A 12916-nucleotide genomic window follows, 5' to 3' on the forward strand; every position below is an offset into this window, starting at 1 on the left:
TTGTAATTTTGGAGGTATGCTTTTGCATTTTAATATTTTTGTCAGTCAGATCCAATCCGTGGTGATTATGACTCTCTGACATAAAGGGGCGGTTCAGGGAGGGGGGTAGGGTGTTGGGTTGGGTGGAGCAGCACATCAGGGCTGGTCATCCTAGTCAAGGCATGCTGCCTTCTTCACTCTCTTCAATAAAAAGCAGCTTCCAGATAGTAGAGGTTGGAATTGATGGTATGTTTTTGATGTGTTCCAGCCAAATATTGTGAAAGAGCTGATCAGCCTGCCTGAAACTACAGATGGTCACGAAATAGCAATTGACTTTATATCTGAAAACACCACATGGACTGAAGTGTACAATCAGATTTTGGGATGATGTGCTGTCTAAATTGCTGTCATTTTTTAAAGGATTAACTATTTAAGAACACTAATCAGAGTTTATACAGTTCCATATTCAAGAGATAAAATCCAAGGAGTCAGCTATACCAATGAACCATTTTTACTTCACCTTGTTTTACAATGAAAAAGCATTTCCTTTGCAATAAAATGATGCATGATGGACCATTAAATAATGTACTTATTTAGTAATTTATCTTTTTACTCTATTGACTCCCCATGGAGGGACAGTTTTAACACTGGATAGTGTTTATGTCTCTGGATATGCTTCTAGGTATGGAGCGCCTGGGTACTGGTAGTAACCCACTGCTCCTTAGTGATTTGTGTGTCTGGCCCTCCGCCAGGGCTGTATGGTTTGAGTTAGAAGTGTAAGAGGCACACAGAGGATGTCTTGGACAAGAGGATCTGCATAACAACTTATGGACAGCCATGCTCTCTGTAATATCCTGGCTTGTCAGGATGAGAGACATCAGATGCCGACGTTTTTAAGCGAGTCGTTTTGTGTGTGTCTAAGAGTACCTTGCACTTCCTCTCGTTTGGGGTGTATTAGTGCCAGACTCTTTTCAGCCAGGCATCCAGATCTTTAATGTCGCCATGGAGACTGGTGCAAGAGAAAACGTTTTTGAACGGCGGACTGTTTTCCTTCCATTTCAGGAGAGATGAGGGGTTTTAAAACAGATCCTTCTGGAGACGGTAGTTCACATCTTGACTGCATTGACTTTAATTGCTGGTCATGTTTGTAGGCTTGAAGAGATGGCTTCATGATATTTAGATCTGAGTGATAAAAAGATGGGGGGATTTCAGACGGATGGATGGAGAGTGAGATTGCCCCATATTGAACCTCTGCTTGTTCCAGCCCAGAGGAGACTCACCCATGCATCTAACCCCAACCATGCGCTCTTCAGGAGGTCTCCTGTTGAATCACATCAACATCGACCCCGTTGTCAAGATAAAGCGCAAACAAAGCCGAGGAAACATGACAGCAGCTCCAACGAGATTAATAAATTCCTGCTCTTTACTGTGCCAAGCCTTTCATGCCCTCTCCTGGGGAATCACACCCGTGCGAAAACAAGACCTCACAACCAGAATGAAATAAATAACAGACTCCCCATTGTCAGCATCCCCCCGAACATACTCTCACATGCACACACACGTATGCAAGCATGTATGTTGAGTCCGAGGGCGATTATGTCAGCAACTTTGGTGTCTGTTTCCAATGAGTGTGAAGAATGGTGTGAACACCCTGATTCTGGGGGTGGCAGGCCCCCAGACACTCCCCACCCCCACCCCGACCTCCACCCTTCACAAGTCTGCACTGTGTTACCAAGGGATGTCCGCAGCCCATTTTTATGACTCGACAATTGATGTAATTTTTCAAACCTTTGGCAACGCTTCACTTAAATAATGTATGCGTCAAAACATGGGAAAGGAAAGTAGTGTGTCCTGTGGAATTAAATGAAGCAGAGCCCTAGCACAGACTCAACATGCGGGCACTGTTGGTTTTGGAGCCAGGAGAACTTAGGAAATTGTTGGGAATCCATTAAACTTGTCAGAATAATGCAGTGGTGAGTTCGGGTAGTGTTCACACCATAGGCACCATATAGACCATTTAAAGAGGAGAACTGTCTACTTTATCATGCAGGGATTCCACTCACTAAATGAGCTTTGGATGAAGAATTGCAGTTAGTGGAATGTAAAGGCTCATATATGCAAAGGCCCCTATAAATGCCTTCATAAAATACGACCTTATTTTGTTAAAGTTGATGCTCCCTCTCTACTGTAGGATCCCTGGGGGGTAAAGCCTCCGGTTGCTGCCCTGCTGTGATTGTTTTACTGAACATGTGTCTATTTGGTCTTAAGTCTAACATGAGTGCATCTATGTTTGTACATAGGGCCATGTGCTGTCATTGCTGTAAGCATGTGACAGATGCTCATAATCTCTTCTGTGTGTGTGTGTGTCAGTGTGTGCGCGTGTGTATGTGTGTGTGTCTATGCACGCGTGCATGTGCGTGTGTGTGTGTTTTCATGGCCCATGTATGTGTTTGTGTGTGCATGTGAGTGTGTGCATGTGTGTATGTCTATGCACGTGTGTGTGTGTTCATGTGTGCATGCCTGCTTTGCAGCAGCTGCCTTACAGTATTTGTACAGTCTGATAGTGTCCTCCTGCTCTGGTCACACAGACTGATAGAGGGCCGGCACAGGCAGGGTGCCCACACAAACTCAGACTGGGCCTTTTTTCCGAGGTGTCCTGCTGGGATAGGAAAGCACACACACACACACACACGTGCGTACACACACACACACAAACACTCACACACACACACACACACACACAAGCGCACACACACACTCACACACACACACACACACACACACACACACACACACAACACACACACACACACACAAAACATCTGCCCCTCTTTGTTCATTCTTTCTGGCTTTCTTTCCATCGCTGCATATTTTGCCTGGTTTGTGTGTACTTAGATGTCTTGCCCTCTTTCTCTTCATTTGCTCATTGAAGTATGTTTAAATAAAGTGTGCGTGGTTCTATGTCAAGAGACATGTAAGATGCACTTGGAAAGAAGAGTGATGACACCAGTCACAAAATAATTGTTGAAGTCATTCCACACACACATGCATTATTCTCCTGAGTGGACATTAAACGCACTGCAGAGTTCCATCTCCTTGGCGACCAGGGGCGGACTGGCCATCGGGGATACCGGGGATATCCCCGGTGGGCTGATGGCCTAAAACCCCGGCCCACCACCATCACTAACCTGCCCACACTTTGCACCCATCGGTCCACATCAATTTGAGCCGTCAAGAACAGCACATGCCTGGTTTTCCCTAAGGAATTAATATTGAAGTGGCACTGACTGAGTTTTATACTCCTACTCCCGATCTGTCTTCACACTGTCTTCAGGTGACTATTTTTCAAACATTTTTTGAAGTGTCTTCTTTTAAATGTGTTTTACGGACTTCGGAAGTTCAACGTAAGAAAATATCTCCACCTTATTGATGAACACCTGAATATTGGCTTTTACACAGCCGAAGTGTTCTCAGCTGTGCGGATTGAGGTAGAGGATTCTTAAATTTGGATTTGCATACATACACGCAACACGCCCCGCCATGGCACGCAACCGTAGTGACGTGTGCAGTCAGCCCTGGCACCCAGTTCTACGCATGCGCTCAACCCAGTTTGTGAGGGATTGCACAGTCTCAGATGAGGCACAACTCGTCGCTGCCTCTGTCAATGTCTTCCTGAGAGCCAAGATAAGAGCCAGGGTACAACGTACACCGTAAGTTACACTTTAATATACTAAGTACAAAAATTGTGTTTTTCAATTGAGCACATGTATTAAAAAAGTGCTGTCAGATAAACGCGTTATTAACGAAGCTAATGCAAACCCATTTTAACGACGTCAATGTTTTCTCGCGAGATTAATGTGCTTTTTGGCCTCGCAAACAGTAGTTTCTTGTACATGCTGTTGCAACTACTATTAACCTTAGAAAAACTAAAGCACCCCGCCGGATACAGCTAGACCAGAAGCAAAACAATAGGCAGCAAAGTTTGGGCTTGCTTGTGTTGCGCAAATGAAGCGAGCTTCACTGCTGTCTGATAATGTCAACAGGCTTGTCTGTTTGATTTGCTGGCTGAAAGCAAAGAAGTAGTAGGCTTACCTTCTTTTGGTAACCTAACTGTAACGGTTCATTGTTTCTTAAATAAGAGGCCTGACTGCTATGCTCACAACAAACTTGAAAAAAAAAAATGAATTATTAAGCCATGGTTTGACTGCACTATAGGCTGAGTCCTTGTTTACCTGAAATATGCACTTTTGTATTTTGTACCACCCTGTTTGACAATGTTGTTTTTCAAGCAAGCCAATCCACTTTTCCATGTTGATAAGAGCATTACAATGAAAAAAAAAAATATGGATAAAAAATAAATGAAGGGACATTTATAATAGATAAAAATCTGCGATTAATTGTGTTTAAATATTTTAATAGTTTGACAGCAGTAATTTTAGGTATGTTTATCTAATACACTTTGAGTGTACTAACCAATAGGCTTTGTAGCCCAGAGTTAAGCATATTCATCTAGCAAACTATACCTACCTTGGAGTGTAACAATAGCTAGAATAATTTTATTCCATGTGTCCATCCAGGCAAATTGGTGGATCCAATTGTTATTAAAAAACAAACATATATGATGTAATTTCTTTGTAATCATCCAAAATAATGTTAAGTGTATGGGTATTTTCCCCAGTAGGCCACTGACCGGTCGATATAAGTGCGATCCATTGAGTGGGCAACGCGGCGTGTACTGAGTGGGCAGCGCGCCAGGTACTTAGTGGGCCGCGCGCCGTGTATTGAGTGGGCCGGTCTGACAGTAACTCCCGGGCCACTTTTCCCCCCAGTCCGCCCCTGATGACGACTGCACTGGTTTCATTTATTTTACTGGACCACTTGGATTGTACTGGTCTTCTCACTGTAAATGATAAATTGCCCTGAATAGATTGGATTCCTGATTACCATAATTCATGTGCAAACCTCAGGAATCACTTTACAATGAACTGTACATACTGGACTCTGAAAACACAGGAGAGTGTTACACCTAATCATGGTCCAAAATGGATTGCAAGTCCATGACAGGAGGCCTGTTGAGATGTATCCCATTTCAAGATAATCTGTTCACTTTATTCTCCATGCCTTAAAATAATCAAGCCTAATTGTTTTATAATTGCCCAAGATAATCCTTTCCCAATTCTTTTTGTCCAAAGACCCCAAGGTAGCTGAACTGAAAAGATATTTGTAAACATAAAAGAAGAAAGGAACTGCAAGAATGTCATGGAAAAACACAACGGTTTCTGTGCTGAAATAATTCATAAGTACATTTCCCAGAATAAGAAGCTGTGTCACAGGGGTGCCTGCTCTTCTTCACTGGGGTTGCCGTGACAATGATATTTTTGGAAAGGCAGACGTTCACTCCAAATACAACCTCCAAAACAGAGAGAGAGAGTGATAGAAAGAGAACGAGAGAACAGCAGGAAAGCAACAAAAAAAAAGCGTATCTGAGCATTTTTCTGAGGTACTTCAGGTCGTAATTTATGTCTTCCTGTAAAACCAATTCCCCTTGGCTTTGTGTTGTGGAGACAAAACACTAGTATTTTCCACAAGTTTCTCTCTCCTCTTTGGTATACTGTAGTGAATTGTCTGGACAGTTAGGTTTCTGTATCAGTTGTATAAGAGAGACACTTCTGACAAGGTCTTTATTCACTTCTGTCATGATGACTACTTATGTTTATGCAAGCATGGTGCATTCTGACAAATAAGCTTGTGGGAACCTCTTATAGATTACAAGCTGAATTATTTTAACAGGATATCCAAACATAACATTCTCTATCATAACACATAATGATCTTGACCCATGCAAATGTTAACTGCTCCACTGGTGATAGGTCTTGAGACCCTGCCATGCAGTCCAAATTGTGCTTACCTCCAGGAATGTGTGGAGAGATCAGTGGACACTTTCGTTTTTGTTTGTGCGACGACGTCCTTCAGGGTTGCTGATTTACACAAATATTTCTTACGCAAGAGGAAATTTATAAAATGTTTTGGGAAATATTGCCATTGAACTGAAACAGCATCCAGATCCATTGATTTTCTCTCTGGTGGCTTTTAGGGATTATGAAAGAATGAGGGGGATGATAGAGAGTGATATTCCTTTTACAACAATGGATTGATATAGTTCAATGTCAAAGTCATTTAATGAAAGCATGCTCCAGATTCTCCATTGTCAAAAATTTTAAATGCAATTCCAGCCCATGTGTTGCTTTTGGACACAACTTTGTTTACAGCAAACAGTGCGTGCCATTAGATCATGCAACAACGAAGGGGAGCATATTTTCATCATTTCATCAACTTTGCTTGATTTATTGACTTGTTAAATAGGGAATTGAAGAGGAGGAACTTCCCCAAAAATATTCCATGCAGTGTGGCCAAAAAGGGCCAGAGAAGGCTTCACGGGAAGGAAGTAAGGCTGGAGGCATCGTGATGGTCAGCCATTAAAAAGACTCATCCACCAATATCACCAGGGAATTTGCTGATTCATTTGTATTCGCAAGAGTGAGTTCCATCCATGCAGCATGATGTCTGCTTCTTCAGCGCTAATGCTGAATGGCCACAGGCACCTTATCGGGGGCACGCTTTTAATTTCAAGTCCAGTCTTTCAGTCACTCCACAGGCATCAATTAAACATGCCAGTGCTCATCATCTCCCATGCGTCTGATGTGTTGACAGCCCAGTCTTTACCTTGGCAGGTCTGCTCTCGCCGGTGGGCAGGGTTCCAAAGCAGAATCTGCACCAAAAACAAGCACCTTCAGGCCACACTGGAGCGCTCTAATTAAATCAGTGACTTCTGGCCTGGTGAGCAACCTGCACTGGGCCTGTAACGCAGAGAGCAGGCCTTTTTTTGGTCACCACGGAAACATGAACTGGAAACCCTTTAAAGGAAACGTGGGGGGTATGAGTATAAGAAGGTAAGTGCATGTGAAGGGGGTGAGGAAGGGTGAAACATCTGGAGCCAGCGTGGAGGTATTTGAGCGATGTGGTGTGTGGGCAGCGCCCTCGATCCATCAGGCAGTATCAAGATCCTCTGAGGCAATAGAGCACGGAGGGCGCGGTGTGGCGATTTGGCGTCAGCCACTTAAAACCAGTCAGACCACCTCAGTTCATAAGAAAAGCCATCTAGACAATCAGTGCTGTAATCAGAGCTTGTGAGGTCTACAGAGGTTACCTGGGATTTATCTGAAGAGCAGAACAAACACATGGGGCTCCCACACTGAGGCAATTAAAGAGACTGAGATGTGAAGCAATATGCCCGCCATGGGTGCTATTACACTTTTGTTTGTAAAAGCTTTGTCGATACGTCAGAGCTATGTAAAAAACGTACACAGACAGAACAAAAACTTGGGCTGAAAGCTTTAATGTCATTTTATTGCAGGACAAACTGCTATAAGCAATAGGGACGGGAATCGGCAGGGACCTCCCGATACGATACTATCACGATACTTAGGTGGCGATTCGATATGTATCGCGAATCTGTGGGTATTGCGATTTCTGGAAGTGATTCAATATTACGATTTCTTGCGATATCTTTTGGTTATTTTTTTTTTTTTAAACTGGACCATAGAAAACAGTTGAATCATACATTCAATTCCAACACAGTCAAATTCACTTAGAGCTTTCCAAGTTTGATTTCAAGTTTGAATTCCTAAATCTTAACATTAACTTAATGACTGCAGGGCAGCCAATTGAGAAAATAAATACAAATGTGCCCTTTTATTGTATAGCCCCTGTCAACTGCACAGAAACTGACAGATTAAGAAATGAATGCTTTCTTAAAATAAGGGCTGTCCATAGGTTTTAAAACATTTTGAAATTCATTAATCTAGATTTATCCCGATTAAAAGTTTGCTTTTCTTCTCAAGACTACATCTTATTAATTAAAGAGTAATCTGTTCAGACAGCGTGTATTTTAGACACTGTTGTTTAATTGTATTGTTTTCATGCTCTCTCGCCGTCATAAAAGGAATGTATGCGAGACACAATGGTGCCCCTCGAGGGGTAAGCAATTCAAATCACCTCAGTCAGCCCACCGTCTTTAACTACCGACAACCCAAACTGCTACAAAGTTGGTCTAGTTATTTTCCTAGAGTCCAGGAGTGTGGGTTGGCGACAATCTAACCTAGGACTGCTTTTGGTCGGGTGCTGAGTATTAAGGTGATGGCTACATTTTGCTTGACAAATTCTACATACAATTTTAGTTTTGTCGCGTAACAACTAGTTTGTGAAGGACAAATATCCGACGAGGCAAAATCCCGGATGTTTTTGCAATCCCTGCTGGTTAGGTCTCAAAAAGAGGACATGTCGGGGTAAAAGAGGACGTCTGGTCACCCTATCTAATGTGTAAATCATGTTATGAAAACCTGTATTTTTGACCACACTATATGGACGAAGGTCTTTGCATATAAAATGAGAGATTGATTCTGTGATGCGATTAGCTTTTTCTGAACTGCTGGGGAGCTTACTGAAACATGTCTCCAGCGTTTGTTTCCTCCTTTGGTTTGGCTTCCTCCGTTTTGTCTGATAATTCAGGATGGTGTCGAGTGATATGGGCACGTATGTTGGTCGTATTAGCAAATTACGTTATTTTACCGTGGCATAATTACAGTGCATGAAATGCCCTGTATTGTTATTCCTAGGCTTCTTCTTCTTCTTCTTCTTCTTCTTCTTCTTCTTCTTCTTATTCTTGTTACCTTTTTCTGCGATTAATTCAGCCCGAACCACTTAACGTAGAAACTTCATTCAAACTTTGTCGCGTAGGTCTTGTAAACGACACTTATGCTATGTATTTTTCACGTTTCTAAACTTTATACTTTTTAAGATATTAAAGAAAAACGAATATAAATTTCTCCCATTGACTTACATTGGGCCATTATGACATCATAATAGGGTCTTTAAACTGGCTTGCACCTGTGCTTTACTCTGCCGTGCTAAGGCAAAAGACCGTAACTTCAAGTTTGGTCAAAAATGAGTTTTTGACGTATTTGTAAAATATCAGCAGTAATTAAACAAATGTACTGATATTAAATGTACTACTAACATGCCATTATCAAATTAAAGCCAGTGACATCAGTATTTTGGTTGATTTCACGATGTATAGGCTACCGACAGTTAGCATACCAAGCTAGGTAGCATTACCATTAGAATTGCATGGCAGATATGCTAAGCTATCGGGCTATTCCCCCACCCAGTGCCTGTGGCTAGTCCGAAAAAGGTGCATCTAAATCGGGTAACTTCGCTTGGCGAGCGGGGGCATGTGGAGGGGGAAAATGGGCCTCATTCTCTATCGTTCTCTCTCTCTCTCTCTCTCTCTCTCTCTCTCTCTCTCTCTCACACACACACACACACACACACACACACACACCCACACACCCCAATGGACTGACATAGATGTTTTATGTGTTTCATGTGACAATTCAAGTTCATTGTTTTATGTGCTTAATGTGATAATTCAATGGTGTGTGTGTGTGTGTGTGTGTGATAATCATTGTATTGGTAATTGTGATAAATGAAATAGTATTACTACTGATTAATTAATAGGGTCATTATTCCATTGTTATCATACCACTGAGCTTTAACATAGAAGTTACTGCCTTCTGCCTTAGTATGCTTCACTGACACCTGTGCCAAATCCAAAGAACCTCTTCTCTCTCTGTCCCTCTCAATTTAACTGTAACTAGGAACATTAAGACACCATCCATTCTCTATTTTTTTTCTCTCCATCTCTCCATCTTTCTCTCTGTCAACTTTCTCTCACACTCAATCTCTCTTCTTCACTCCATTTTTATCTCCTTTTTTCAATATTTTCACTCTCTCTTTATCTCTTCATCCAGAGCCACTCTTGTTCACTCTTCTTTCCTTCTTCCACTCTTCTTTCCTTTCTTATTTTCTTCTTCCATTTTTCTTTCCTTCTTCCACTCTTCTTGCCTTTCTTTTTTCCTTCATCCACTCTTCTTTCCTTCTTCCACTTTTCTTTCCTTTCTTCACTCTTCTTTCTTCTTACACTCTTCTTTCCTTTCTTCTTTCCTTCTTTCACTCTTCTTTCTTTCCTTATTTCCTTCTTCCACTCTTCTTTCCTTCCTTCACTCTTCTTTCCTTTCTTCTTTCATTATTTCACTCTTCTTTCTTTTCTTCTTTCCTTCTTCCACTCTTCTTTCCTTTCTTCACTCTTCTTTCTTTTCTTCTTTCCTTCTTTCACTCTTCTTTCCTTTCTTCTTTCCCTCTTCCACTCTTCTCTCCTTTCTTCACTCTTCTTTCCTTTTGTCTTTCCTTCTTCCACTCTCCTTGCCTTTCTTTTTTCCTTCATCCACTCTTCTTTCCTTCTTCCACTTTTCTTTCCTTTCTTCACTCTTCTTTCCTTCTTACACTCTTCTTTCCTTTCTTCTTTCCCTCTTTCACTCTTCTTTCTTTTCTTCTTCCTTTCTTAACCTTTGCATTTCATGCACTGGTATTTCCTTCAGGAAATGCATTTTCTAGTTTGCAGACAGCATTGCTCATGTCTAACTCAACGTAAATTATGAAAGCCAACGTTCCTCCAGACGTTCGATTTAAACTGTTGAGGTGCAGCATGAATTTCGGGACTGACGTCTGACATGTTTGCTGTCCAACATGTTAGCCTTTGTATTCCTACCTAGCTACTATGTGTGAAGCTGAGTTTCTAGCAGTAAGGAACTCACGAATAGAATGCATTGTGCAATCTGTAGGATTATAAGCGGCAACGTTTTTTTCCGCCTTGAATAAAATAATTAAATGTAGGCTACAGACAAAAATTTGGAGGCAGCGTCACACACAAGAATCGCGATTTGTAACTGAATCGATTTTTTTCCTCAAGCCTAATAAGCAAACAGTGTGAAAGCAAATCCACCATCGTTGGAGCCCTGAAATACCACGCTAAAGTGAAGAACTCAAACAAGTGAACTCCAGGCCACATGATAAGCATGAAAGGAAAATAAACTGTTAAATGTACAGTTTACAGCGCCCCATATTCTCTCTCTCTCTCTCTCCCTCTCTCTCTCCCTCTCTCTCTCTCTCTCTCTCTCCCATTCTCTGTGTGTGTGTGTGTGTGCATGTCCGCATGAAGTCAGGATGTCCTCAGTATGTGTGAAGGCCTAACTGCATGTTTATATGCAGTTTATTTACCCCTTTCTGAAGCATACTTGTGAGATCCTCCCACAGTGTGTGTGTGTGTCTGTGTGTGTGCGTGTGTGTGTTTGTGTGTGTGTGTGTGTGTGTGTGTGTGTGTGTGTGTGTGTGTGTGTGTGTGTGTGTGTGTGTGTGTGTGTGTGTGTGTGTGTGTGCGTGTGTGTTTGTGTGTGTGTGTGTGTGTGTGTGTGTGTGTGTGTGTGTGGCACTGAGTCACTGAACAGGAGGCCTGTTACTGCTCATGGTATGGTAAGAGCGGAGTGATGGAATGACCCCTCAGAGACACGTCAGTGTTGCTTTTAAAACCTTCCAAGTGTAAAGCCCAGTGTATCTGCTCTCCCTCTGACCAGCCGCTGGGCCTGCAGTTCCGAGCTCAGATGAATTATTGTTATTGAGCTTCCCTGTCACCGAGCACATGTAAATAAACCCTACCCAGAGGGACCAGGGCTGGGGACATATTTGGAGCATAACTGCTTCTGTCCCGAGTGACCCACTCTGTTGAGCAGTGCTCGGCGAAGAGGTGCATCCTGGGTAGGGATGAGACAATGTCACTAAGGCTAAGGCATCCAATGCCTTTTTAGGGTGATGTGGGCACTTTGGTGAGCTGTCTTATGGTCACTCTGATAAACTGTAACATCCTTTTTTCTTGGTTTATTTTTTGTTAAAATAGCAATAATAATGTGTAAATTAGAGCATAATAGCATGTCAGGATCGGTCTTCCAGACACCTATATGCCAAAACACACAGCATTTTTTTTTAAGTTTTTTAGACATATGTACATTATCATGTGTACCTTTACACGTGTACCTTAACATGTGTACCTTTACACGTGTACCTTTCCATGGGTACTTTTACACGTGTACCTTTACATGTGTACCTTTACACGGGTACCTTTACATACTGTATGTAACTACACAGGCATTGTTCCCTGTACACTCGCTATGAGAACACACATTTCAGGTGCATGATGGCACCATCACCATCACCATCTGAGCTGGGTGCTTATGGCAGTGTTGGCTTGTGTTATGTATGGATAGGCTATGCTGTGTGGAGATACTGTGCTGTTTTGGATGTGTTTATTCTGTGTAGGCCCTGTGAATGTTTATAGGGTAATTAGAGGAGTGCTAGTTTAGCAAGGGTAACTGAGGTCAGTCTAATGGGTGTTTAAATGTCCATGGGGCCCCTGTAACCCGATCAGGGATCAGCGTGAGAAATTAGACTGCACAGGTGGCATCACCACTCACAATTGCCTGTGACTGGCATCTCAGCTTTGCAGTGTTAGAGAGTGGGACACGAGTTTTGTGTGTTTTAGTGGTCAGGATTTATGAAGAACTAGGATGTAAATATGTATCTTTGTCTGTGTATGTGTGTGTGACTCCAGCAGTGGCACACCAGTTATTAGTTTAGTTATTTAGTCAGTTGCCTTGGTACAGAGGACTGCTCATCTGGTACTGCCCTCGGTCAGCCTACCGCCTGTCACTTCCTTGACCAGGACGCCACTCCCTCTCTCCCTGCGGCAGCCTGCTGAAGGTGTTTCCTCTCTGGCGTAAGTGCCTGTCAAACCACAGGTGAACAAATAATGATTGCCTCCTCATTTCTAGTTTGGGGAAAAAACTAAGTTTGTTTAGGTGGGGCTTTTGGTCAGTATGTCACAAGACGAGAAGTTATGAGACAGAGAATAAGTCTGTCTCTGTCTTTACTGGTCTGCTCCAGTGCTGGCCCGTAGCTGAATTAAATCACAGCAGCCTTCAGGCGCCCC

The sequence above is a fragment of the Sprattus sprattus genome (assembly GCF_963457725.1).
Source record: "Sprattus sprattus genome assembly, chromosome: 11".
Classification (NCBI taxonomy): Eukaryota; Metazoa; Chordata; class Actinopteri; order Clupeiformes; family Clupeidae; genus Sprattus; species Sprattus sprattus.